Here is a 27295-nt window from a genome sequence, read left to right on the forward strand (position 1 = left end):
AGGTATCGTGCAGGGGACAAGGTCACTACCTGTGTGTGCTACACCCGCTGCAGTTGGCAATCTTCACTCTTTGTGGCTTCAACACCATGCTCATGTTGAACATTTTCTTTAATTAAGGAGCTCATCGAGCCCCCAATTTCATTTCTCAGTGACGGCTATCTATGAACATGCATGCACACACGCAGTACAGCTTACGCCACCGCGTCTGAATTACTACGTTATATCCTACGGCACAGTACTGTGTGGAGCTCAAGCATTAGCAGCCACTTAAGAACACGTCACGCGCAAAAACAAATATCTGACCGTCCACCGTCGTCCATACTCCGTAATCTTGCACTGGATATGGTAGGTGACAAAAGGGAACCAAAGAATCATGCACCATCATCATCATCTTTCCTCATCTCTCCCTTTCGCCTTTCCATAAAAACCCTATATAATACTGTCATTGAACTTGAACGGGTCAACACTCAACACAGTGTTAGACATCCGATATGAACTGGGCAGTCAACTCCTATGGCCACCGCGGTAGCCCGGCGTGCCGCCACCTGGAATTTTTCAGTCGTAACAACCCGGTAATGAAGTAATGATGTCGTACTAACATCGCCGCGCAGTAAAACAAAAGCAGCTTTCGACATAAACCTTAGATAGATTGGACCTCCCTATGTGGCGATTCTCCATGCGGCCTGAAAGAACCACTCTTTTTTGCGCCCTGTGCCTCCCAGCTAATCCCTAGCTAGCTCGGCACCGATAGAGCGAGCAAAGCAGAAAAACGCGTATGTTTTCACCGACTTTGGCCGGTTCCAGAGCTTTTTTTTGAAACGAGGTAAAAGCTTTGCCTTTCATTGATATAGGAGAAAAGAGATGGCCCGTTTATGAGGAAAACAGGCCGAAAACCGTTACAACACGACACCACACGCCAGCCCCGAGGCTGCGCTCCACACGGGTCGACGACCAGCCAGGTCGACACCACACCTCAACGCAACAGGCGGAGGCGAAAAACCGGAGCCACCGCTCGAAACTACCACACTGGCCCCGAGGCCGCGTCCCGCCTGGCCGAAGATGAACCCGCCTCCGCCGAAAAACCACCAAAACACTCGACAAGTCTCCTTGTCCGGTGGACATCCAAAGCGAGGCCCATAGAGGCAAAGCGACGCAAGAACGCCGCCCACGCCCGATCCCGCGAGGGATCTAGGGTTTCCCCCGGAGAACCCGAGCGGAGAACAAGGAACACCCGCTTCAACGACGCCTTCAAGAAGTATGCGGCGCCCACAGGCGTCACCGTCGTCGGTCCCGGCTGGCCGCCAAGACAGAGCTTTCGCCCAGCGAAGAGTTCCAAGACCTCGCGCCTGCCAACAAGGACCGGCACAAACCAGCAACTGCAACCGCTAACCCGAAGCCGCCGACGCGCAGAGGGCAACACATCCCGAAGCCAACGGAGAAACGCCGAAGATCACCGTGGGCGCAGCCGGAACGCCACATAGAGGGGACGCCGACAACACCGACACGGGGCTCGAGGACGATCGCCGAAGTCCGCAGACGTGAACACCCCGCACCAACCGAAACCGCCACCGCACATCCAACTGGCCCGACAGGCCCAGAACGGGGCCCGCCCATCACCGCAGCCACCAGAAGCAGCACCGCCGCCAAGGCCACCGGCAGCTCCTCCGCCCACGCTGCTCCCGATGCGGCGTCACCGCCGCGGCCACCCGAAGCTGACCCGCCGTTGTGGCCTCCCGAAGCAGACCCGCCGCCGCGGCCGCCCGAAGCAGCGCCGCCGCCGTAGCACCCGAAGCAGCGCCGTCGCCGCCGCCGCCCGATGCAGCACCGCTACCGCTGCACCTGCAGCACCACGCTCCCTGCTGGGCGCCACGAAGACGGCGACGCCCCGCAGCAAGGCAGCCCGAAGAACACCTCCTCACGCCGGCCAAACCGAGCCCAGAGAAGTCCCTCGCGACCCAGATCCGGCCCATCCGCGGCGGCTCGCACCTCCAGCCGACGCCGCCTCGCACCTCCAGTCGCTGATCTCGCCGCCGGGCCCAGCCGGACCAGCTCCGCTGCTACACGCCGCCCGCCGCTCGCCGCCTGCAACGGCCGCGCCCGCCCGCTGCCCAAACTCCAAAACGAGCCGCCTGGAGAGCTCCCGTGCGCCAGGAGGAAGAAGGTGCCCCGCCGCCACCTTCCCTGGGGCGCGCACGGCTTTGCCGACGGCCCCTCCGGCGGCGGCGATGCGGGGGATGGCGGTGGGAAGCCGCTAGGTGCGGCGGCAGCTAGGGTTCCCCCGTGTCGCCAGAGGAGGGCGACGCGGGGGGTTCGTATTTTGGTGACCCCTTGGTTCCAGAGCTTTTAAACCCCTCCTGAAACCGGTACATTCTGATTAACGTACTCGAGCTAATTAAGCTAGCAAGTAGCTACTCCAGCTACATTATTTCGATCTCCTGCATCTCGATCGATCGTGTGCACGTACGTACGTCTTGGTTAGTGCAATGTACGTAGCCCATTGCATGTGCCGGCGTGATTTGGCTGGTGATTATAGGTCGTTGATGGAGCAAGGGAGGGAGAGGACGATGGGGAGCTTGTGCGGGAGGCGGCCGCGGGCAGAGACGCGCCATGCAGTTCCGGGCGCGGGGAAATGGGTGTCAGAGATCCGAGAGCTGCGCAAGTACACCAGGATCTGGCTCGGCACCTACCCGACACCCGAGATGGCCGCAGCCGCCTACGACGCCGCCGCATTGGCGCGGGCACGGCGCTCAACTTCCCGGACGCGGCCAGGTCGCGCCCGGCACCGGCGTCCATGTCCGCCGACGATGTCCGGGCCGTGGCGGCAGCGGCCGCAGCGGCCGCCGCAACGACTCATCGGAGCGACCAATACTGCCATCACGGTGATCAGCTGCGCGGCCGCGAGCAGGACCGGCGCCGTGACGACGTGATGGGTCTCGTGGATGAGGACGAAGTGTTCGATATGCCGCGGCTCATGGTGAGCATGGCGGAGGGGCCCATGATCAGCCCGCCAGCGCTGGGTCCGACGGCAGCGGACGGTGGCACGGCGACGTCGTCCTACGCGGAAGCTGAGGACGAGGACGGCGTGAGTTTGTGGGGTTACTCCTGATTGATTGATCACGTAACTGGAGATAGTGGAGGAGGGTATGAGTAAGACCGATCGATGGGGATGACATGAGTACATGACCCTCCTGGTGGTGGAGATGTGGGATCGCCCGCGATGTGAAATGGACAATGAAGACACAACGCACCCATACAGACTTAAAATGTTCAAACGATATAATGTTTAAACAAGCACGTAGAATAAAATACGATATGTCTAAATCTCAGTCAACTTACACTACGGAAAAATCTTCCATTCCCATGTGGCCGGACCTTTGCCGTGCGCCAAGAAGCGCAGAACACAGCAAACACATCCTTTGCCGTGCTCCGCACAGTGAAGCTCACGACAAAGAATTCAGACACGGCAAAATACAATAAAACACACGGCAAAGAATTCAGGCACGGCAAAATCCTAGAAAAACGCACGGCAAAGAACCACGCCACGCGTAGCTGTTACGTCGGCACGCCTTTGCCGTGTGTCCTCTAACAGACACACCACAAGGAAATTAGGGCCACATCGCCCCCATCTTTTCCGCGGGCGCCATTTGTTCCCGCCTAAAGTTCCGTGGATGTGAAGAATTTCCCGCGTTTCCTTTGTCGTGTGCCAGCAGAAAACACACGACAAAGGGGCAAAGGACCTTCTTTGCCGTGTGTTTTCTGCTGGCGCACGACAAATAATTTTTTTCCTTCCATTTTCTCCGTTGCTAATTCCTTCCCGCCGTTGTTTCTCGCCACAGTTTCTCCCTCACACCACTACTTATAGCCATGTATCGGACGCATAGTTCATCACTTAGTTCTTCCCTCCACCAGTTTTCCGCCGCCAATAACTCCTCTCAACACCACCGTCAACTCCGTAGGGTCATACATGTCCCACCGCCGAGATGTCTCCTGGTCATCATGCCAACCTGAACTAGGGCCGAGTTCGAGTGTGTCTTGTTATTTTCATTTTTTAGTTAGTGTGTGTCCAGTTTCTTAAGTGTCTCCAAGTTCGTGTGTTTCGAAACGTCATTTCATGTGGGCCTTGTTTTGAGCTACCACCGGTGGAGTTATATGGCTTCTAGGGCAGAAGATCTAGGTATTGCCCTCCGGACATGTAGTTTGTCGGAACAAGCTCATATTGGGCATGTGCGTGTGCATTGGGGTTAGGGTTAGGGTTTAGGGTTAGGGTTAGGGCTAGGCGTTGCTAAATGTGAACTAGAAGCGAGGAAAAAAATTCAGACTTGGACTACGAGTGTTCCTATGAAAAAGTATTCATGAAATGAGCTACCACCGGCGTAGTTATATGGCTTCAGGGTAGAAGATCTAGGTATTGCCCTCCGGACATGTATAGTTTGTCAGAACGAGCTCATATTGGGCATGTGTGTGCCTTGGGGTTAGGGTTAGGGTTAGGGTTAGAGTTTAGGGTTAGGTTTAGGATTTAGGGTTAGGGTTAGGTTTAGGGTTAAATTTGAGGTTGATAATACTTGCACTAAATTTTAGGGTTAAATTTGAGGTTGACAATACTTCTCATCATTCAATAAATTTGAGGTTGACAATACTTGCACTAATGGCTTTGTGCATCCTTGTAGGAGTACTTCGATCCCGATCCAAAGCACACTCCTCTTAGCATGAACGTGGCTCGCGCCATTGCGACGAAGCAAGTCCGAGACATGCACTACGAGGGCCGTGTCTGGTGCGTCCGCAACTGGTACGCCAAGAAGCGCAAGATCTGCATATCTAAGAAGCAAGCCCGCGACATTACCATGGAGCCGTGGCAGTACCTGCAGGTAGTTTTATTTCTGTATTGTCGACTTGGTGACCAATTTCTAGTTTCATTAATATGTTTATGTTGTGTAGGCAGCTGCCTCCTCAGTACGTAGGATTGGTGTCACAACCCACTTTTTATACCCTGCATATTTTCTAGTTTTAAAATTTTGGGCCAACAAAAACTTTTCATACATTGCCACCTAGTGTTGCATAGCTTATATGTTTGCTCAAAATTTGTTGGAAATATGTGTACTTGGATCACTACTCACACTAAAACCCTTAGTATCAAGTTTTTGTACCAAATTTTCAAGAAGGAAATTTTCTTTCTTGGCATCACTAGTGAAGCAACTCATAGGACTTTCCTTCTTCACCTCATAATTGGAGCACAAAAATTCACATGCATGAGCATGCCACTCTTTCCTCTTCACTCACCATACCCCTCTCTTTTCTTCTCACTTTTGTTTTCTCTCTTATGGCCGCGGCCAAGACCCCTCCAACTTGTACCCCTCTTTTTCCTTCTCTCTTTGTAAACCCTAGAGGGACACTACCCCCTCTCCTCCCTCTCCCCCTTCTTCTTTCTTGTGCATGGCCGAGGGTTTGGGAGCCCATGCCCCCTCTCATATGTGGCCGGCACATAAGGCCACACACCACTTCTCCCCTCTGCCCTAACCCATCTGGCCGCACCATACCCTCCCTGGACTCCCCCTCCCTCTCCAAATCGGCCCAAGGCCACGAACAGCAGCCCACAAAACCCTAGCCCTCAGCGTGCACGCCCTGGACTCCTTCCCGCGCACGCGCGCAGTCACCAGGCGAGCGGCCAGGCGCCTCGATTTCCCTCCCTCGCCTCGTGAACACGCACGCCCCCTCGGGTTCCCTCCCTGCTGACGCCAGCGGCCCGACGTCATCACGGCCCCACTCGATGACGCCAGCCCTCGCCCTCCCGTTGGCCAGAGACCACCGCCCACCCCCGTCGCCTGCCCTCCTCCGCCTATAAAAGGGGGCGCCGCACCACTCCTCCACCCTCACACCACTCCACTCTCTTCCTCCACCCCACAGCACTCCTCCTGACCGCGCCCAGGGCGCTGCTCGGGGCTGCTCCTCGCCGAAGCCCGCCGCCGCCCGTGGTCACCGCCGGAGGCAAGGAGGACGCCGAGCCCTGCCTCGACGACGCCAACCCTCTCCCTCCGTTCTGTTCTCTCCCTGGACGACCTTGGCGCTCATCCTGCTCCCCCTCTCCTCGCTTGGCTCGCCGGACGTCGCCGCTCCAAGCCCTGCTGCCGGACGCCGTGACGGGGGAGGTGCTGCCGGAAGCCGGGAAGAAGGAGGAGACGCCGCCCGCCCGTTTTGCAATGACGCCGACCCACCTCGACCTCGCCGCCGTGTCTCTGACCCCGCCGGTGAGTTCCCCGGCCACCCCTGCCCTTCCTCTGCCAAAACCGGCCGCCAGATCGTGCCCCAGCACGGTGAGGTGGGAACGATGGCCCTGGGCCATCGGATCGCCATCCCACGGCTGCATGGGCCATGCAGGCCAGCGTGGCCATGCACGGCCTGGTCCACCGGGCCCCCTCCCCTTTTCTTTTTATTTTCCCTTTTTCTTCCTCACTGCCCGCCTGGAATTCCTCTCTGGGCCGGCCCATTTCTTCCACAGCACGGCCCAAGATCTTCCCGCCCTTTTTCCCGTTTAAAAATTGTTTAAACTTTTCAGTTTTGAGATTTAAAACCTGTGCACTAAATCGTCAATAACTCGAGATCTATAAGCCCAAATGAGATGAAACCAGTGACGTTAGAAAGATAATTTTGATACCTTTCACATGCCGCCGGACCCATATTTTTAGGATTTTTCTGCGAATTATGGTAGAATAAACTTGTCACTTGTATTCTGCACACTTCATTTTAGATATAAAATCGTAGATTTAATATTTTCGACTGATTCCAATTGTGTTAATCTTGTTTTAATATTGTCCATCTAAGAAAAATAATATTGGTCCCTGTTAGTACTAATTCTGGTTCGTTTATGAAATTGGTATGTCACATGAAATGATGTCCATTTAACACTTGTTTCTATTTGATTTCCACCCAACCCTTTTCTTAGACATTTGGCCAACTCATGTTTACACTTTGATACAACATGTACCCCTGCATGCTTTACCACTTTCTTTTAAAACTTGACTCTTGAGCCATGTGTTTGATTGTATGCTGCTCTTTTATTTTTGCGAACGTTAGATACGAACGTGGGAGAAGCCGAAGGGGAAGATTTTGGAGAAGGTGTTGAAGAAGACCAGGGACTAGCCAGCCAAGGCAAGCCATTTACTTGATTGAGATCTTATCATCCTTGGCCTCTTGATTCTTTGTGTTCTTTGGGTTTGGATAAATTGTTTCTTTTACATACTTGCCACCAAGTGTGTAATGTCCCCTCTTGGTATTTTGCGTACTTACTCTAAGTATGTGAATCACATTCACCGCCATTTGACACCCCTAACTTTAGTAAAAACATGGGTTAACATCATTAAAATTGCTCCACCTTTTGATTATCTCCATTCATGCTCAATGAGAGTATGGATGTCTTTGACACCCTTCTTGATATAATGGCAATCATTATGCTATTATACATCTTAGTTCACACATAAATTTTAGGTTGGGAAAACCCTCAAGGTTTTACCTTGTTGTAAAAGCTTTTGTTAAAACCTTGGGTATAATGTTATGCCCAAGTGAGAATTTATGAAAGGAAAGGATTTGGTAAAAATGATGAGGATGAGAAAGTGGTTGGGTTTTATGAAAACTTTGCCGCCTAAGTACTCACCCATGACAATTAACTAGCGCAACCACATTACTCCAACATGGGCATGGGGCTTAGCTCGACGTTTGTTCTCTTTAGCATGAGGCACCGCATAACTATACAAGGGTACGGTTACCCCCGAGTCCGGATTGTCGAGTTTGGGACAATAGTATAACGGGAGGCCTTCGGGGCTGACCCGTCCGGAAGACACTATGGGTCTCCTGGCTTGGCGGTGGAGCCACGCTAAAAACGAGGTGAGCTGCCAAGGTGCCGGGGAGGTATATACTCCATAGGGTAGGACCTCTTGCTAATTAGAATGGGCGAAAGGCTTCGACTGGTTATCCGATACCCACATACTTTCGTATGATGGCCCGGGGATGATCCCGGTGGATTTATCAGATCTTGTGGGGAAAGTGCGCAAACTCTGCAGAGTCAAATCTATTCGAATAGCCGTGTCCGCGGTCATGGACGATTGTAATGGCTGTTGCTTAGCCTGATGTGTTTTGTTTATAAAAGTGTTTGACAAAAGAAAGAAAGGAAATTTGTGTTGGAGTACTTAGAGTACTGGAAAAAGGGTTGGTGACCACGATGAGGTGGTCGGAAAGGAAATGAAAATTGGGTCTACCCTTCCTAAGTGTTTATGTTGTGAAGGATCTTCCTAAATTAAATCATGTAGGGATGTTTTAGATAAATTCTCTTATCTCCTTCGCCCATGAAGTTGAGATGCTAACTCCACCAAAAACACTTCTTCTCTTCTACATGTCATATTCTTAAATAAAAGTGGGCATTTCCTCTTGATCTCCTAGTTAGTCCTCGGTACCTTGTTTCCTTGATTTATATTATTTTCTAAATGGTTTGCGAGTACAATTCAAAATGTACTCGCGGCTTTGTCCCTAGCTATTTACTTGGCCAGACTATGAGGAGGATTTTGAAGATGATGGAGGTTATCAGGACGACTATGCGACTTAGGACGTTTCCCGGTCAGCTGCCTGTAGGGTTTAAGGCATGACTTGGGCCCGACGAAGTTGATTGTATCCGCTGCTTTTGGATGTTTGAAATTCAGCCCGAAGTGGCCATTTGTGTAAGACTTGGTCATGAGACCGTTTGTAAGACTATTTATTATTTCGGTACTATGTAATGGATGTTGTAACTCTGTTTATCAGTTCGGTTATGTGCTCATGTTACACTGATCATGGGATCATGAGTGACTGCATAACGGGTATTTCGGACAGTTGGTCCGGGGTGCCACAGAGCTGGTATCAGAGCCATCCTGACTCTAGGGAAAACCTTAGTTAGCATGGACGCTAATGTTAGGGCAAAACTATTTTCAATATAAAAAACGAGATGACTCTAAGCTGAAAGAATGCCTTGTCTCTCCTCTAAATTTTTCTCCTTAAAGATAAATTACTTGCATTAATCTTAAACTGTTTTATCTTATGTACCTTAAAATTTTGCACACTTGTCATATTACTACTTGTATTAACCCTAAAATTTTGTGTAGATGGAGGAAGTTATGTACACCCGGAGCCGTCAGGTGGGAGAGTCACAGCCTTTGTTCCTCTTTGAGACCGCCCTGATCGACGTTTGTCACGCCGTCGGTCGCCTCCGCCCTGAGGTGAAGGGCGGACAGATGAAGGATTCCCTGGACGGGGACTTGTCCTGGATGATAGTCTGCACCATCCGGGGCTCCCACGTCAAGCAGCTTCCAGAGTTTGAGATCCAGCTGTACGAGCGCACTTGGGAGGACGGTTTGGTCCGTGCGCTCCAGGCAGCCCTTGCTCGCCTCACGTACCACCACCGTGCGGAGCTCGAGGCGAAGAACCTCCCTTATGCTCACTTTGGGTGGCGTGACGAGGAGGGCCTTCCCACCATCGTGCCTTATGTTTGCCCCCTCGGTCGCCACGCTGCCCAGATGGAGTTCATCCTCGGCAAGACTCAGAACAGCCTCGATATCAGCAGGATGGAACAAGAGATGCTGAAGAATGAGCTGGACGAGACCAAGAAGGACCTTGAGGAGATGAGGCAGAGGGCTCACCGCCAGCGGAGGCTCAAGCTCCGGGCAAGAGAGGCCAAGTACATGCTTAAGGTGAAGGTGGCGCACCTTAAGACGGCACTCCGCGAGGCTGAGACTAAGATAGAGGAGCTGGAGGATGATGGCGAGGATCTCCGTAAGGAGAATGCTGCCCTCCTTAGTGACGATGATGACTACATGGACGAGGAAGGGTATGATTGGAACAACCCGAGCGAGGAAGATGAGGATGATCTGGACTTCATCAATGATGAGCCGGAAGAGCCAGCACCCCCTACCCCTCGCGAGTCGTCCGAGGAGGAGGAGGACCCTGAGGAGCCACCGTCCGAGGAGCCGCCGATCAAGGATGACACCATCATCCTTGACGACGACTAGTTTGAGCACCCACACCATCGCTAGTTATGTTATGATGTCCCTTATGTAATCGCGTAGAACGATGTTGGTCCTATGGTGACCTTGATGTGGTGAACTTTGATCTTTTGGTGATATCTATGTTATGATGATGGTTGCTTTTGCCTTTATGTTTTCTTTATCTTTCGAGTTTTTCAACAAGTTTTTATGCATCATGTCACCCCTCCCCCTTAGAAAGAAACTCGCCTATCAAAGTTGTTCCTTTGTTTCTCATGTCTTCATCTCATCAGATGGTTGACACTCGCCGCGGAGCGCACCAGAACGACCCTCCACCCCCACCTGAACCCAATATGGCTCAAATCCTTCGCATCCTTATGGAAGACCGTCAAGCCGCTCGCGCTGAAAGTCAAGCAAACATCGCGGCTCTGCAGAATATTGCGCAGCTTGCCGCAGGAAACAACAACAATGGAGGTGATGGTGAAGAAGCCCCAAGATCCAAACTAAGGGACTTCCAGAACACTAACCCGCCAGTGTTCACCAAGTGCACCGCCCCTCTTGATGCGGACGATTGGCTCCGTACTATCGAGAACAATTTGGAAGTCGCGGCTATGGGCGAGAATGAGAAGGTGGTTCTTGCAACTCACTTTCTCGCCGGACCCGCAAGAGCTTGGTGGGAGAATATTAAGGAAATGCAAGCTACTGACCATGTGATCACCTGGGAGGAGTTTACCACTAAGTTCCGCAAAGCCCACATTCCTTCAGGTTTGATCAAGATCAAGAGAGATGAGTTCTTCAATCTTAAGCAGAACAATGGTAGTGTGATCGATTACCTGGACAAGTTCAACACCTTGGCTATATATGCACCTCCGGACACTGATACTGATGAGAAGAAGAGGGATCGTTTCCTTAATGGTCTTCACGAAGAGATCCAGAGTATTCTCGTGGCCGTTCCTTACCCTGATCTTGAAGCTCTGGTGGATGCCACCATTATGGTGGAATCGAAGCGTAAGGCAGCCTATGAGACCCGCAAGCGCAAGATGCAGCAGCAGCAAAGTGGACCCAGCAATGCTAGGTTCCGCGGCCAGCCTCCACCAACGCCGGCGCCTCAACCTCAACGAGCGCCAGCCCCCGCTTATCGCCCCTCCAACAACAACACCAATCGCCAGACTGTGCAGCCTCGTACTGGAGGAGGAAACTTCAACAACAACCCCCGCAACAACCCAAATACTCGCACTCAAGGAGAAGGATGTTTCGCTTGTGGACAGCCTGGACATTTCTCTCGTGAATGCCCCACCAAAATGAACCCTGCTCAACGCCCCAATGCACCAAGACCGAATCAAGGCCAAGCCCGTGCTGCAACCGGGAGGAAGCCCCCACCTAAGAAGCAGGCTAATACTGCTAGAGGACACCTGAACCATGCCAATGCCGAAGAAGCTGAAGAATCTCCTGATATTGTGCTGGGTACGTTCCTAGTCCACTCCACCGCCGCAAGAGTTCTTTTTGATTTCGGTGCATCACATTCCTTTGTTACCGAACCCTTTGTCAAGAAAAGTAAAATGACACCCACTCTTATGGATAGGCTCATGCTAGTTCAAATACCTGGATCCACCGCTAAAACTCGCTTATCTTGTAAACAAGTTCTGGTAGAGATCTTAGATGTCCCCTTCCAAGCTGACCTCATTGTCCTAGGGGCCCAAGGGTTGGAGGTAATTCTGGGGATGGATTGGATGACTAAATACCAAGGCCACATTGATTGTGCCCGAAAGTCTATCACCTTAACCAATAGTGAAGGGATCCAAATAGAGTACACCGCCACCATGCCTTCATCTAAAGCCTTTTGTAAACAGAGTGTCTCTGGAACCCCCATCGACCTTGTCCCAATCGTTTGTGAGTATCCGGATGTTTTCCCAGAAGAGTTGCCCGGTATGCCCCCAGATAGGGATATCGAGTTCATCATCGAACTAATCCCCGGAACAGCACCCATAGCACAGAGGCCCTATCGCATGAACCCCCAAGAGCTGATTGAACTAAAGAAACAACTGGACGATATGTTGAGTAAAGGTCTAATCCGACCTAGTGCCTCGCCCTGGGGATCTCCCGTGATATTTGTGGACAAGCGAGACGGTACCATTCGCCTGTGCGTGGATTACCGAAAACTCAATGAGGTGACCATCAAAAATAAATATCCTCTTCCCAAGATCGAAGATTTGTTTGATCAAATGAGTGGAGCCCGAGTCTTCTCCAAGATTGACCTCCGCACGGGTTACCATCAGCTCAAAGTACGAGAGTCAGATATCCCCAAAACAGCCTTCACCACCCGTTACGGATTATTTGAGTACACCGTGATGTCATTTGGCTTAACCAATGCTCCAGCCTACTTCATGAACCTCATGAATAAAGTCTTCATGGAATACCTCGACAAGTTTGTCGTAGTGTTTATCGATGACATCCTAGTCTACTCCAAGAGTGAAGAAGAACATGAAGAGCATCTACGACTCGTTCTGGGCACCTTGAGAAAACATCAACTCTATGCTAAATTTAGCAAATGTCAGTTTTGGCTCAAGGAAGTTGGATTTCTTGGCCATGTTCTGTCCGCTGGAGGAGTCTCCGTCGACCCCTCTCTCATTAAGTCTATCATGGATCGGAAGCCGCCAACTAACCCAACCGAGGTGAGATCCTTCCTCGGATTGGCAGGCTATTACCGTAAGTTTGTCGAAGGGTTCTCAAGTATCGCCAAGCCCATGACCATGCTGCTCAAGAAAGGCAAGAAATTTTTGTGGACAGAAAAATGTGAAGCCAGTTTTCAAGAACTCAAGAAACGTCTTGTGTCTGGCCCTATCCTCACCATGCCTGACGTCACCAAGGACTTTGTAATTTACTGCGACGCTTCCAAGCTTGGACTTGGTAGTGTTCTGATGCAAGAAGGGAAGGTTGTTGCCTACCTCTCCCGACAGCTGCGGCCACATGAAATGAACTACCCAACCCATGACCTGGAGTTAGCTTCCGTAGTTCATGCACTCAAGACTTGGCGTCATTATCTCATAGGAAATCGGTGCGACATTTACACCGACCACAAGAGTCTCAAGTATATATTCACTCAGAGAGAACTGAACATGCGACAGAGGAGATGGATAGAGCTGATAAAAGACTATGATCTTAGTATTCACTATCACCCCGGGAAGGCGAATGTAGTCGCCGACGCCCTTAGTCGCGAACCATGTTCGCTGAATGCCCGTCTCAAAGTTGAACAACCCATGCTATACCAAGAATTTGAAGAGTTTGGCCTGGAACTCGTTAGCCATGGTTTTCTAGCCGCAATGGAAGTTAAGCCTACCCTCTGGGATCAAATCAAGGAAGCTCAGAAGGGTCATGAGAGTATTGAAGGTATCAAGCGCCGTATGGACAAAGAGGAAGTGGTTGGATTTTCCGTGGATGGAGAAGGAATCTTGTGGTACAATGGACGTCTTTGTGTACCAACTATCCCTGAATTGAAGCACTTGATTATGGAGGAAGCTCATAACACTCCTTACTCCATTCACCCTGGCGGATCAAAGATGTACCAGGATCTCAAGGAGATTTTCTGGTGGCATGGGATGAAGCGCGACATTGCCTTCTTCATCGCTAGGTGTGATGTATGTCAGCGAGTCAAGGCAGAACACCAACGCCCGGCAGGTTTGCTTCAACCATTAAAGGTCCCTGTATGGAAGTGGGAAGAAGTAGGAATGGACTTCATCACTGGGCTCCCACGATCCAGCCGCGGGCATGATTCTATTTGGGTCATAGTGGATCGACTGACCAAGGTCGCTCATTTCCTTCCCGTCAAGACTACATTCAATGGACATCGCTTGGCAGATCTTTATATCTCACGGATCGTCGGTCTCCATGGAGTTCCCAAGAGAATTGTATCTGATCGCGGCACACAATTCACCTCTAGATTCTGGAAAAAATTACATGAAGCCTTGGGGACCAAACTCTCTTTCAGCACCGCTTACCACCCACAAACCGGAGGACAAACTGAGCGAGTAAACCAGATTTTGGAAGACATGCTCCGCGCGTGTGCTCTAGCCTATGGGGCAAAATGGGAAGACTGTCTTCCCTTTGCGGAATTCTCTTACAATAACAGCTACCAGGCCAGCCTCCAGATGGCACCGTTTGAAGCACTCTATGGGCGCAAATGTCGCACCCCTCTCAATTGGTCCGAGACTGGAGAGAGTCAAGTGTTCGGACCTGATATACTTCGAGAAGCGGAAGAACAAGTTCAACTTATCCGAGATCGCTTGAAGGCTGCCCAATCTCGTCAGAAGAGCTACGCTGACCCCAAGCGCCGAGGAGTAACTTTCAGCAGCGGAGACTTTGCGTACCTTCATGTCACCCCTCTCAAAGGAATGCAACGTTTCCATGTCAAGGGCAAGTTAGCACCAAGGTATATTGGTCCCTTCAAGGTCCTTGGTCGCCGCGGAGAAGTCTCATATCAACTGGAGCTACCCACAGAACTGTCAGAGTTTCATGATGTCTTCCATGTCTCCCAACTCCGGAAATGCCTCCAAGTACCTGACAAGCCCGAAGTATTCAAGAACATCGACCACCGCTCTATCAATCTAAACCAGGATTTAACCTACCGTGAGAAACCACTCCGAATCCTGGAAGAAGCCGTGAGGGTCACTCGCAGAAGAAAGATCAAGTTTTACAAGGTCCAATGGAGTAACCATTCGAAGGAGGAAGCCACCTGGGAACGGGAGGATTATCTTAGGAGCGAGTTCCCATATCTCTTCGGCTCTTAGATCCGGAATCTCGGGACGAGATTCTTTTAAGGGGGGAAGGTCTGTCACAACCCACTTTTTATACCCTGCATATTTTCTAGTTTTAAAATTTTGGGCCAACAAAAACTTTTCATACATTGCCACCTTGTGTTGCATAGCTTATATGTTTGCTCAAAATTTGTTGGAAATATGTGTACTTGGATCACTACTCACACTAAAACCCTTAGTATCAAGTTTTTGTACCAAATTTTCAAGAAGGAAATTTTCTTTCTTGGCATCACTAGTGAAGCAACTCATAGGACTTTCCTTCTTCACCTCATAATTGGAGCACAAAAATTCACATGCATGAGCATGCCACTCTTTCCTCTTCACTCACCATACCCCTCTCTTTTCTTCTCACTTTTGTTTTCTCTCTTATGGCCGCGGCCAAGACCCCTCCAACTTGTACCCCTCTTTTTCCTTCTCTCTTTGTAAACCCTAGAGGGACACTACCCCCTCTCCTCCCTCTCTCCCTTCTTCTTTCTTGTGCATGGCCGAGGGTTTGGGAGCCCATGCCCCCTCTCATATGTGGCCGGCACATAAGGCCACACACCACTTCTCCCCTCTGCCCTAACCCATCTGGCCGCACCATACCCTCCCTGGACTCCCCCTCCCTCTCCAAATCGGCCCAAGGCCACGAACAGCAGCCCACAAAACCCTAGCCCTCAGCGTGCACGCCCTGGACTCCTTCCCGCGCACGCGCGCTGTGCCGAGGCGGCCAGGCGCCTCGATTTCCCTTCCTCGCCTCGTGAACACGCACGCCCCCTCGGGTTCCCTCCCTGCTGACGCCAGCGGCCCGACGTCATCACGGCCCCACGCGATGACGCCAGCCCTCGCCCTCCCGTTGGCCAGAGACCACCGCCCACCCCCGTCGCCTGCCCTCCTCCGCCAATAAAAGGGGACGCCGCACCACTCCTCCACCCTCACACCACTCCACTCTCTTCCTCCACCCCACAGCACTCCTCCTGAGCGCGCCCAGGGCGCTGCTCGGGGCTGCTCCTCGCCGAAGCCCGCCGCCGCCCGTGGTCACCGCCGGAGGCAAGGAGGACGCCGAGCCCTGCCTCGACGACGCCAACCCTCTCCCTCCGTTCTGTTCTCTCCCTGGACGACCTTGGCGCTCACCCTGCTCCCCCTCTCCTCGCTAGGCTCGCCGGACATCGCCGCTCCAAGCCCTGCTGCCGGACGCCGTGACGGGGGAGGTGCTGCCGGAAGCCGGGAAGAAGGAGGAGACGCCGCCCGCCCGTTTTGCAACGACGCCAACCCACCTCGACCTCGCCGCCGTGTCTCTGACCCCGCCGGTGAGTTCCCCGGCCACCCCTGCCCTTCCTCTGCCAAAACCGGCCGCCAGATTGTGCCCCAGCACGGCGAGGTGGGAACGATGGCCCTGGGCCAGCGGATCGCCATCCCACGGCTGCATGGGCCATGCAGGCCAGCGTGGCCATGCACGGCCTGGTCCACCGGGCCCCCTCCCCTTTTCTTTTTATTTTCCCTTTTTCTTCCTCACTGCCCGCCTGGAATTCCTCTCTGGGCCGGCCCATTTCTTCCACAGCACGGCCCAAGATCTTCCCGCCCTTTTTCCCGTTTAAAAATTGTTTAAACTTTTCAGTTTTGAGATTTAAAACCTGTGCACTAAATCGTCAATAACTCGAGATCTATAAGCCCAAATGAGATGAAACCAGTGACGTTAGAAAGATAATTTTGATACCTTTCACATGCCACTGGACCCATATTTTTAGGATTTTTCTGCGAATTATGGTAGAATAAACTTGTCACTTGTATTCTGCACACTTCATTTTAGATATAAAATCGTAGATTTAATATTTTCGACTGATTCCAATTGTGTTAATCTTGTTTTAATATTGTCCATCTAAGAAAAATAATATTGGTCCCTGTTAGTACTAATTCTGGTTCGTTTATGAAATTGGTATGTCACATGAAATGATGTCCATTTAACACTTGTTTCTATTTGATTTCCACCCAACCCTTTTCTTAGACATTTGGCCAACTCATGTTTACACTTTGATACAACATGTACCCCTGCATGCTTTACCACTTTCTTTTAAAACTTGACTCTTGAGCCATGTGTTTGATTGTATGCTGCTCTTTTATTTTTGCGAACGTTAGATACGAACGTGGGAGAAGCCGAAGGGGAAGATTTTGGAGAAGGTGTTGAAGAAGACCAGGGACTAGCCAGCCAAGGCAAGCCATTTACTTTGATCCCTTGTTTTCTATGCTCTTGATTGAGATCTTATCATCCTTGGCCTCTTGATTCTTTGTGTTCTTTGGGTTTGGATAAATTGTTTCTTTTACATACTTGCCACCAAGTGTGTAATGTCCCCTCTTGGTATTTTGCGTACTTACTCTAAGTATGTGAATCACATTCACCGCCATTTGACACCCCTAACTTTAGTAAAAACATGGGTTAACATCATTAAAATTGCTCCACCTTTTGATTATCTCCATTCATGCTCAATGAGAGTATGGATGTCTTTGACATCCTTCTTGATATAATGGCAATCATTATGCTATTATACATCTTAGTTCACACATAAATTTTAGGTTGGGAAAACCCTCAAGGTTTTACCTTGTTGTAAAAGCTTTTGTTAAAACCTTGGGTATAATGTTATGCCCAAGTGAGAATTTATGAAAGGAAAGGATTTGGTAAAAATGATGAGGATGAGAAAGTGGTTGGGTTTTATGAAAACTTTGGCGCCTAAGTACTCACCCATGACAATTAACTAGCGCAACCACATTACTCCAACATGGGCACGGGGCTTAGCTCGACGTTTGTTCTCTTTAGCATGAGGCACCGCATAACTATACAAGGGTACGGTTACCCCCGAGTCCGGATTGTCGAGTTTGGGACAATAGTATAACGGGAGGCCTTCGGGGCTGACCCGTCCGGAAGACACTATGGGTCTCCTGGCTTGGCGGTGGAGCCACGCTCAAAAGGAGGTGAGCTGCCACGGTGCCGGGGAGGTATATACTCCATAGGGTAGGACCCCTTGCTAATTAGAATGGGTGAAAGGCTTCGACTGGTTATCCGATACCCACATACTTTCGTATGATGGCCCGGGGATGATCCCGGCGGATTTATCAAATCTTGTGGGGAAAGTGCGCAAACTCTGCAGAGTCAAATCTATACGAATAGCCGTGTCCGCGGTCATGGACGGTTGTAATGGCTGTTGCTTAGCCTGATGTGTTTTGTTTATAAAAGTGTTTGACAAAAGAAAGAAACAAAATTTGTGTTGGAGTACTTAGAGTACTGGAAAAAGGGTTGGTGACCACGATGAGGTGGTCGGAAAGGAAATGAAAATTGGGTCTACCCTTCCTAAGTGTTTATGTTGTGAAGGATCTTCCTAAATTAAATCATGTAGGGATGTCTTAGATAAATTCTCTTATCTCCTTCGCCCATGAAGTTGAGATGCTAACTCCACCAAAAACAGTTCTTCTCTTCTACATGTCATATTCTGAAATAAAAGTGGGCATTCCCTCTTGGTCTCCTAGTTAGTCCTCGGTACCTTGTTTCCTTGATTTATATTATTTTCTAAATGGTTTGCGAGTACAATTCAAAATGTACTCACGGCTTTATCCCTGGCTATTTACTTGGCCAGACTATGAGGAGGATTTTGAAGATGATGGAGGTTATCAGGACGACTATGCGACTTAGGACATTTCCCGGTCAGCTGCCTGTAGGGTTTAAGGCATGACTTGGGCCCGACGAAGTTGATTGTATCCGCTGCTTTTGGATGTTTGAAATTCAGCCCGAAGTGGCCATTTGTGTAAGACTTGGTCATGAGACCGTTTGTAAGACTATTTATTATTTCGGTACTATGTAATGGATGTTGTAACTTTGTTTATCAGTTCGGTTATGTGCTCATGTTACACTGATCATGGGATCATGAGTGACTGCATAACGGGTATTTCGGACAGTTGGTCTGGGGTGCCACAATTGGCTAACAAGGAAGTCTTCACGTCGATGGTACGGTATTGGACAGGCAAAGTGTCCAAGAAGAAACACGATGATGGGTTGAAACGGAAGGCCGAGATGGGCAATCGTGGATGCCAACGCCAAGGCAGCCTCTCCCTCTCCGGTCATATTGAAAAAGAGGTTAGCAAACACATTGTTCATTCTTTCTCATCATGTTGTTGTTTACTCCTTGAACTCATCACTCTTCTCGTATCTTCATGCTCTCTTTTGTAGGAAAGAGAGACAGGCACAAGGCCCACCGTTTTCAGTGTGTGGGGCAAGAAGCGTACGTACCCTGAACGCGCCAGACCCTGACCCTAAGAGTCGTGGGTCGATGTGGGTGACTGATGGATCTGAGCTCCGGCATAAGAAGTACCGCGAGAAGTTGAAGGAGGTGCATGACCCCGACGTGGATCCTCTCACCGCTCCCTTTGACCCTGAGGTTGTCGTGCTAGCGGGACAAGGCAAGAGGAATGGCCGCTGTAGGGATTCGTTGCATAGAAAACAAAAAATTCCTACCGCGAGAACGCAATCCAAGCCAAGATGCAATCTAGAAGACGGTAGCAACGAGGGGATGATCGAGACTCACCCTTGAAGATTTCCAAAGCCTACAAGATGAGGCTCTTGTTGCTGCGGTAGACGATCACTTGCCGCTTGCAAAAGCGCGTAGAAGATCTTGATCACGGTGCCACGATCGGGCAGCACCTCCGTACTCGGTCACACGTTCGGTGTTGATGAAGACGACGTCCACCTCCCCGTTCCAGCGGGCAGCGGAAGTAGTAGCTCCTCCTTGAATCCGGCAGCACGATGGCGTGGTGGCGGTGGTGGTGGAGAACTCCGGCGGAGCTTCGCTAAGCGTGCGGGAGTGGTGGAGGAGAGAGGGGGCGGCTAGGGTTTGGGAGAGGGGGGCGCCGGCCACTAAGGGGTGCGGCCACCTTGTGGTCTTGGGGTGGCCGGCCCCCTCCCCTATGCCCCTCATTATATAGGTGGATCCCCAAGTGTTGGACTACAAGTCTTCGAATAAGACCCCAACACAAAAACCTTCCATGTAGTAGGGAAACCTACCCAAGGTGGGACTCCCACTTGAGGTGCGATTCCCCCCTTCCATGTGGGGGGGTGGCCGGCCCCCTTGGTGGAGTCCACCTTGGACTCCCCCCTCTAGGGTTGGCCGGCCATGGGGAGGTGGAGTCCCTCCGGGACTCCTCCTTCCTTAGTGATTCCTTCCGGACTTTTCTAGAACCTTCTAGAACCTTCCGCAAAATCACCGGATCATTTTAAAACTTATAAAATGACTTCCTATATATGAATCTTATTCTCCGGACCATTCCGGAACTCCTCGTGATGTCCGGGATCCCATCCGGGACTTCGAACAAAACTTCGAACTCCATTCCATATTCAAGTTCTACCATTTCAACATCAAACCTTAAGTGTGTCACCCTACGGTTCGCGAACTATGTGGACATGGTTGAGTACTCTCTCCGACCAATAACCAATAGCGGGATCTGGAGATCCATAATGGCTCCCACATATTCAACGATGACTTCAGTGATCGAATGAACCATTCACGTACGATACCAATTCCCTTTGTCACGTGATATTTTACTTGTCCGAGGTTTGATCATCGGTATCACTCTATACCTTGTTCAACCTCGTCTCCTGACAAGTACTCTTTACTCGTACCGTGGTATGTGGTCTCTTATGAACTTATTCATATGCTTGCAAGACATTAGACGACATTCCACTGAGAGGGCCCAGAGTATATCTATCCGTCATCGGGATGGACAAATCCCACTGTTGATCCATATGCCTCAACTCATACTTTCCGGATACTTAATCCCACCTCTATAACCACCCATTTACGCAGTGGCGTTTGATGTAATCAAAGTACCTTTGCGGTATAAGTGATTTACATGATCTCATGGTCATAAGGACTAGGTAACTATGTATCGAAAGCTTATAGCAAATAACTTAATGACGTGATCTTAAGCTACGCTTAATTGGGTGTGTCCATTACATCATTCATATAATGATATAACCTTGTTATTAATAATATCCAATGTTCATGATTATGAAACTAATCATCCATTAATCAACAAGCTAGTTAAGAGGCATACTAGGGACTCTTTGTTGTTTACATATCACACATGTATCAATGTTTCGGTTAATACAATTATAGCATGGTATATAAACATTTATCATAAACATAAAGATATATAATAACCACTTTTATTATTGCCTCTTGGGCATATCTCCAACAGCCGCTCCATCCATAATGCGACCATTCCATCTATCCGCCAGCTCCGTCGTGGCAGGACGATCTCCCAGCCTCAAATAGAGACCCGCCCCACGCCTTCGAGTGTAGCTATGGAAAGAATTAAGGTATGTCCTTCATCCTTGGTCATCTACATTTCGTTTCAGTTTTCCATTGCAACATTCATGACATTGCGAGCACAAATGTAGGCTCAGGTGGAGGAGCAGAACATAATGCGAGAGGAGGCTGAGGCTAGAGCTCAGCAAATGGAGGAGCAGATGCAGCAGCAGCAAAACAGTTGGCACACCAACAGAAGACCTTGGAGTGGATGGCAGAATAAATGAATCAGCAGCGAGATCACATGCGCATGCTTAATTTGCAGCCGGGTGGCGGGGCTCTTCCTCCTCTTGCTCCTCCGCTCACTATCCCATGGGTAAGTTGTCTTTGCAAAATAATTTCCAATCTCTCTGTAGTGCTTGTTGTGTAATGCTCACATATTCCATCTTGTAGGCGCAACCTTCATGTGGCTCCAACAATATGCCGCTTGGTGAGTTGGGAAATCAGGAGGGAACACCGCCGATACCTCCTATGGAGGGTTCACATACCTTGAGCAATCAGAATGTGCCTAGAAAGCTGTGACTCCAGGTTAGTTCTCCTACAATAAGACTAAAACTTGTAACTTAGACATAAGACGGGAACTTGTAATTCGAATTTGCTCTCATGGGTGTCACTTGTACAATTGCGTGCCATATAACTTGTCAATATCACAACTGATATGTTCCTTTACTTGTTCTTGTTGCTTGCCAATTTAGAGTTTGAACTTGTCCATATTGCTTCATACTATTTGTGAAAATTTAGACATAGAGCTTGAACTTGACCATTTTGCTTTGTAATACTTGTTGCTTGCCAATTTAGACATAGAGTTTGAACTTGTCCATATTTCTTCATAGTACTTGTGTACTGGTTAAACCTGACCTGCAAGCGGTGCATGCATATACGATGAGTTGTTGACAATTTACCAAGCGACAATGCAGGAAGCTCAGTTCAGTCTCCTCAAACTTTTGGTGGGGAGAGGCTGAGGGGAAGCGGAATGTACACTGGATAGCATGGGATTGTATGTGTCAAAGCAAGGACCGTGGTATGCTCGGATTAGAGACCTTGAGAGTTTCAATCAGGCTTTTTTGGCCAAGCAGGGGTGGTGGCTATTGACAGACTCAGTCTTTGTGTAAGCTAGCTACTTCAAAAATGGGGATTTCCTGTTAGCAAGCTGTCCTAAGCGGGCATCCTTTACCTGGAAGAGCAATTCCTAAGCGGGCATCCTTTACCTGGAAGAGCATCACATATTATAGGGATCTTCTAGGGCCAGTGCACATGATCCAGTAGGGTGCAAGAAAACTAAATTCCCTGAATATGTCTGTAACTTTCTTCTCCTGGGTGGGGGTGCTGGGGACGAACAAAAGCTGCACGATTACTTCCATCACCAGAATGTGGTGGATATTCTGAGGATGTAGGTTGGGTGCCCTGGCTCGGAAGATCTTATGGCTGGAATTACACAAAGAATAGTTTGTTCTCGGTAAAGTTGGCTTATCACCTTGTTGTTCAGCGAAAAGATTGGCCGGAGTCATAACTGAATCCTGTGGGTCCTGTGAGCAACATAAGGGTTGGTTAGCTCTTGGGGATACAAATGTGCAAGGCAAATTTAAAGTCCACTTCTAGAGGCTGGTGGAGACTGATCTTGCGGTGGATTTTGAGCTCAAACACCGACGAATCAAACACAATATTACCTATCTAGTGTGTGGTAAAGAGGAGAGCTTAATGCACCATGTTTTGGACTGCTCCCATTCAGCGCTGGTATGGAAGTGTCTTATGGAGGAGGCGGGTGTCTCACTGGAGAAACCCCCAACACGCTAAGATAACCATTCGGAACTCAAAGGATGGCTCTTGTTAATACTTTGGGCATGTGTGCCGATGTTGCATGTAGTGAGGACTGATGTGCTGTAATGCTAAAACTCGTTGGATGATGTAGTTTGGTTTGGTTTCAATATATTTGGAACCGGGAGATGTGCCCCTGTTTCTCTAAAAAAAGGATGGCTCTTGGATTGGATTGGGAAATCAGATAGCAAACTGGTGTCTCTATCCATGATGATGGTGTATCTGCTCCAATTAGCAAGAAATGATGCCCGAGAATCGAAGTGTATTGAGGTTCCTATGGAGATCACAATGAGGACTGTTGCAGGCATCGATGAATGGATCTGTCTTCATAACTACTCCTTGTCGAAAACCATGGTGCCGAAGCGTTGGCTCTCGCCAAGTCCTGGATGGTTCAAGATTAATGTAGACGGTGCCATCAGGTAAGCAAAAGCGAAGGGTGGAATTGGCATGGTAATCTGCGATCACAATGGAAACTTCGTGCTGGGAGCTTGACATTTTTCCCCAACGTGGCTCCTGAAGGTGTTGAACTTTTGGTGTCCAGAGATGTGATACGCGTACAGCACGCGACCGTTGGGAACCCCAAGAGGAAGGTGTGATGCGTACATCGGCAAGTTTTCCCTCAGTAAGAAACCAAGGTTTATCGAACCAGTAGGAGCCAAGAAGCACGTTGAAGGTTGATGGCGGCGAGATGTAGTGCGGCGCAACACGAGGGATTCCGGCGCCAACGTGGAACCTGGACAACACAACCAAAGTACTTTGTCCCAACGTAACAGTGAGGTTGTCAATCTCACCGGCTTGCTATAACAAAGGATTAGATGTATAGTGTGGATGATGATTGTTTGCAGAAAACAGTAGAACAAGTATTGCAGTAGATTGAATTCGATGTAAAAGAATGGACCGGGGTCCACAGTTCACTAGTGGTGTCTCTCCCATAAGATAAATAGCATGTTGGGTGAACAAATTACAGTTGGGCAATTGACAAATAGAGAGGGCATGACCATGCACATACATGATATGATGAGTATAGTGAGATTTAATTGGGCATTACGACAAAGTACATAGACCGCTATCCAGCATGCATCTATGCCTAAAAAGTCCACCTTCAGGTTATCATCCAAACCCCTTCCAGTATTAAGTTGCAAACAACAGACAATTGCATTAAGTATGGTGCGTAATGTAATCAATAACTACATCCTCGGACATAGCATCAATGTTTTATCCCTAGTGGCAACAGCACATCCACAACCTTAGAACTTTCTGTCACTGTCCCAGATTTAATGGAGGCATGAACCCACTATCGAGCATAAACACTCCCTCTTGGAGTTAAGAGTAAAAACTTGGCCAGAGCCTCTACTAATAACGGAGAGCATGCAAGATCATAAACAACACATAGATATAAATTCATAATCAACATAACATAGTATTCTCTATCCATCGGATCCCAACAAACACAACATATAGCATTACAGATAGATGATCTTGATCATGTTAGGCAGCTCACAAGACCCGACAATGAAACACATAAGGAGAAGACGACCATCTAGCTACTGCTATGGACCCATAGTCCAGGGGTGAACTACTCACTCATCACTCTGGAGGCGACCATGGCGGTGAAGAGTCCTCCGGGAGATGATTCCCCTCTCCGGCAGGGTGCCGGAGGCGATCTCCTGAATCCCCCGAGATGGGATTGGCGGCGGCGGCGTCTCTGGATGGTTTTCCGTATCGTGGCTCTCGGTACTGGGGGTTTCGCGACGAAGACTATATGTAGGCGGAAGGGCAGGTCAGGAGGCGTCACGGGGGCCCCACACAACAGGGCCGCGCGGGCCCCCCTTGGGCCGCGCCGCCCTACTGTGGCGGCGCCCCGTGGCCCCACTTCGTCTCCTCTTCGGTCTTCTGGAAGCTTCGTGGCAAAATAGTCCCCTGGGCGTTGATTTCGTCCAATTCCGAGAATATTTCCATACTAGGATTTGAAACCAAAAACAACAGAAAACAACAACTGGCTCTTCGGCATCTCGTTAATAGGTTAGTGCCGGAAAATGCATAAATATGACATAAAGTATGCATAAAACATGTAGATATCATCAATAATGTGGCATGGAACATAAGAAATTATCGATACGTCGGAGACGTATCAGCATCCCCAAGCTTAGTTTCTGCTTGTCCCGAGCAGGTAAACGATAACAAAGATAATTTCTGGAGTGACATGCCATCATAACCTTGATCATACTATTGTAAGCATATGTAATGAATGCAGCGATAAAAACAACGGTAATGACATGAGTAAACAAATGAATCATAAAGCAAAGACTTTTCATGAATAGTACTTCAAGACAAGCATCAATAAGTCTTGCATAAGAGTTAACTCATAAAGCAATAATTCAAAGTAAAGGTATTGAAGCAACACAAAGGAAGATTAAGTTTCAGCGGTTGCTTTCAACTTGTAACATGTATATCTCATGGATATTGTCAATGTAAAGTAATATAACAAGTGCAATATGCAAGTATGTAGGAATCAATGCACAGTTCACACAAGTGTTTGCTTCTTGAGATGGAGAGAAATAGGTGAACTGACTCAACATAAAAGTAAAAGAATGGCCCTTCGCAGAGGGAAGCATTGATTGCTATATTTGTGCTAGAGCTTTGGTTTTGAAAACAAGAAACAATTTTGTCAACGGTAGTAATAAAGCATATGTGTTATGTAAATTATATCCTACAAGTTGCAAGCCTCATGCATAGTATACTAATAGTGCCCGCACCTTGTCCTAATTAGCTCGGATTACCTGGATTATCATTGCAATACATATGTTTTAACCAAGTGTCACAAAGGGGTACCTCTATGCCGCCTGTACAAAGGTCTAAGGAGAAAGCTCGCATTGGATTTCTCGCTATTGATTATTCTCAACTTAGACATCCATACCGGGACAACATAGACAACAGATAATGGACTCCTCTTTTATGCATAAGCATTCAACAATTATTAATTTTCTCATATGAGATTGAGGATATTTGTCCAAAACTGAAACTTCCACCATGGATCATGGCTTTAGTTAGCGGCCCAGTGTTCTTCTCTAACATTATGCATGCTCTAACCATTTTAGTGGTAAATCTCCCTTACTTCAGACAAGACGGACATGCATAGCAACTCACATGATATTCAACAAAGAGTAGTTGATGGCGTCCCCAGGAACATGGTTAGCGCACAACAAGCAACTTAATAAGAGATAAAGTGCATAAGTACATATTCAATACCACAATAGTTTTTAGGCTATTTGTCCCATGAGCTATATATTGCAAAGGTAGAGGATAGAAATTTAAAGGTAGCACTCAAGCAATTTACTTTGGAATGGCGGAGAAATACCATGTAGTATGTAGGTATGGTGGACACAAATGGCATAGTGGTTGGCTCAAGGATTTTGGATGCATGAGAAGTATTCCCTCTCGATACAAGGTTTAGGCTAGCAAGGTTATTTGAAACAAACACAAGGATGAACCAGTGCAGCAAAACTCACATAAAAGACATATTGTAAACATTATAAGACTCTACACCGTCTTCCTTGTTGTTCAACCCAATACTAGAAATTATCTAGACCTTAGAGAGACCAATTATGCAAACCAAATTTTAGCAAGCTCTATGTATTTCTTCATTAATAGGTGCAAAGTATATGATGCAAGAGCTTAAACATGAGCACAACAATTACCAAGTATCTATCCAAGACATTTTAGAATTACAACATGTAGCATTTCCCGATTCCAACCATATAACAATTTAACGAAGAAGATTCAACCTTCGCCATGAATACTATGAGTAAAGCCTAAGGACATATTTTTCCATATGCAACAGCGGAGCGTGTCTCTCTCCCACACAAAGAATGCTAGGATCCATTTTATTCAGACAAAACAAAAATAAAAACAAACCGACGCTCCAAGCAAAGTGCATAAGATGTGATGGAATAAAAATATAGTTTCACTAGAGGAACCTGATAATGTTGTCGATGAAGAAGGGGATGCCTTGGGCATACCCAAGCTTAGACGCTTGAGTCTTCTTGAAATATGCAGGGGTGAACCACCGGGGCATCCCCAAGCTTAGAGCTTTCACTCTCCTTGATCATATTGTATCATCCTCCTCTCTTGATCCTTGAAAACTTCCTCCACACCAAACTCAAAACAACTCATTAGAGGGTTAGTGCACAATTAAAATTTACATGTTCAGAGGTGACATAATCATTCTTAACACTTCTGGACATTGCAAAAAGCTACTGAAAGTTAATGGAATCGAAAAATCCATCAAGCATAGCAAAACAGGCAATGCGAAATAAAAGGCAGAATCTGTCAAAACAGAACA

The 27295-nt window shown here is 48.7% G+C and overlaps 1 pseudogene; it reads left to right on the forward strand.

Annotated features, from left to right (window-relative positions):
• The first annotated feature begins 2540 nt into the window (after positions 1–2540).
• Positions 2541–5008, forward strand: LOC139833106 (ethylene-responsive transcription factor ERF024-like; annotated as a pseudogene).
• Positions 5009–27295: the final 22287 nt, after the last annotated feature.

Source organism: Lolium perenne, chromosome 1 (genome assembly GCF_019359855.2).
Source record: "Lolium perenne isolate Kyuss_39 chromosome 1, Kyuss_2.0, whole genome shotgun sequence".
Taxonomy (NCBI): Eukaryota; Viridiplantae; Streptophyta; class Magnoliopsida; order Poales; family Poaceae; genus Lolium; species Lolium perenne.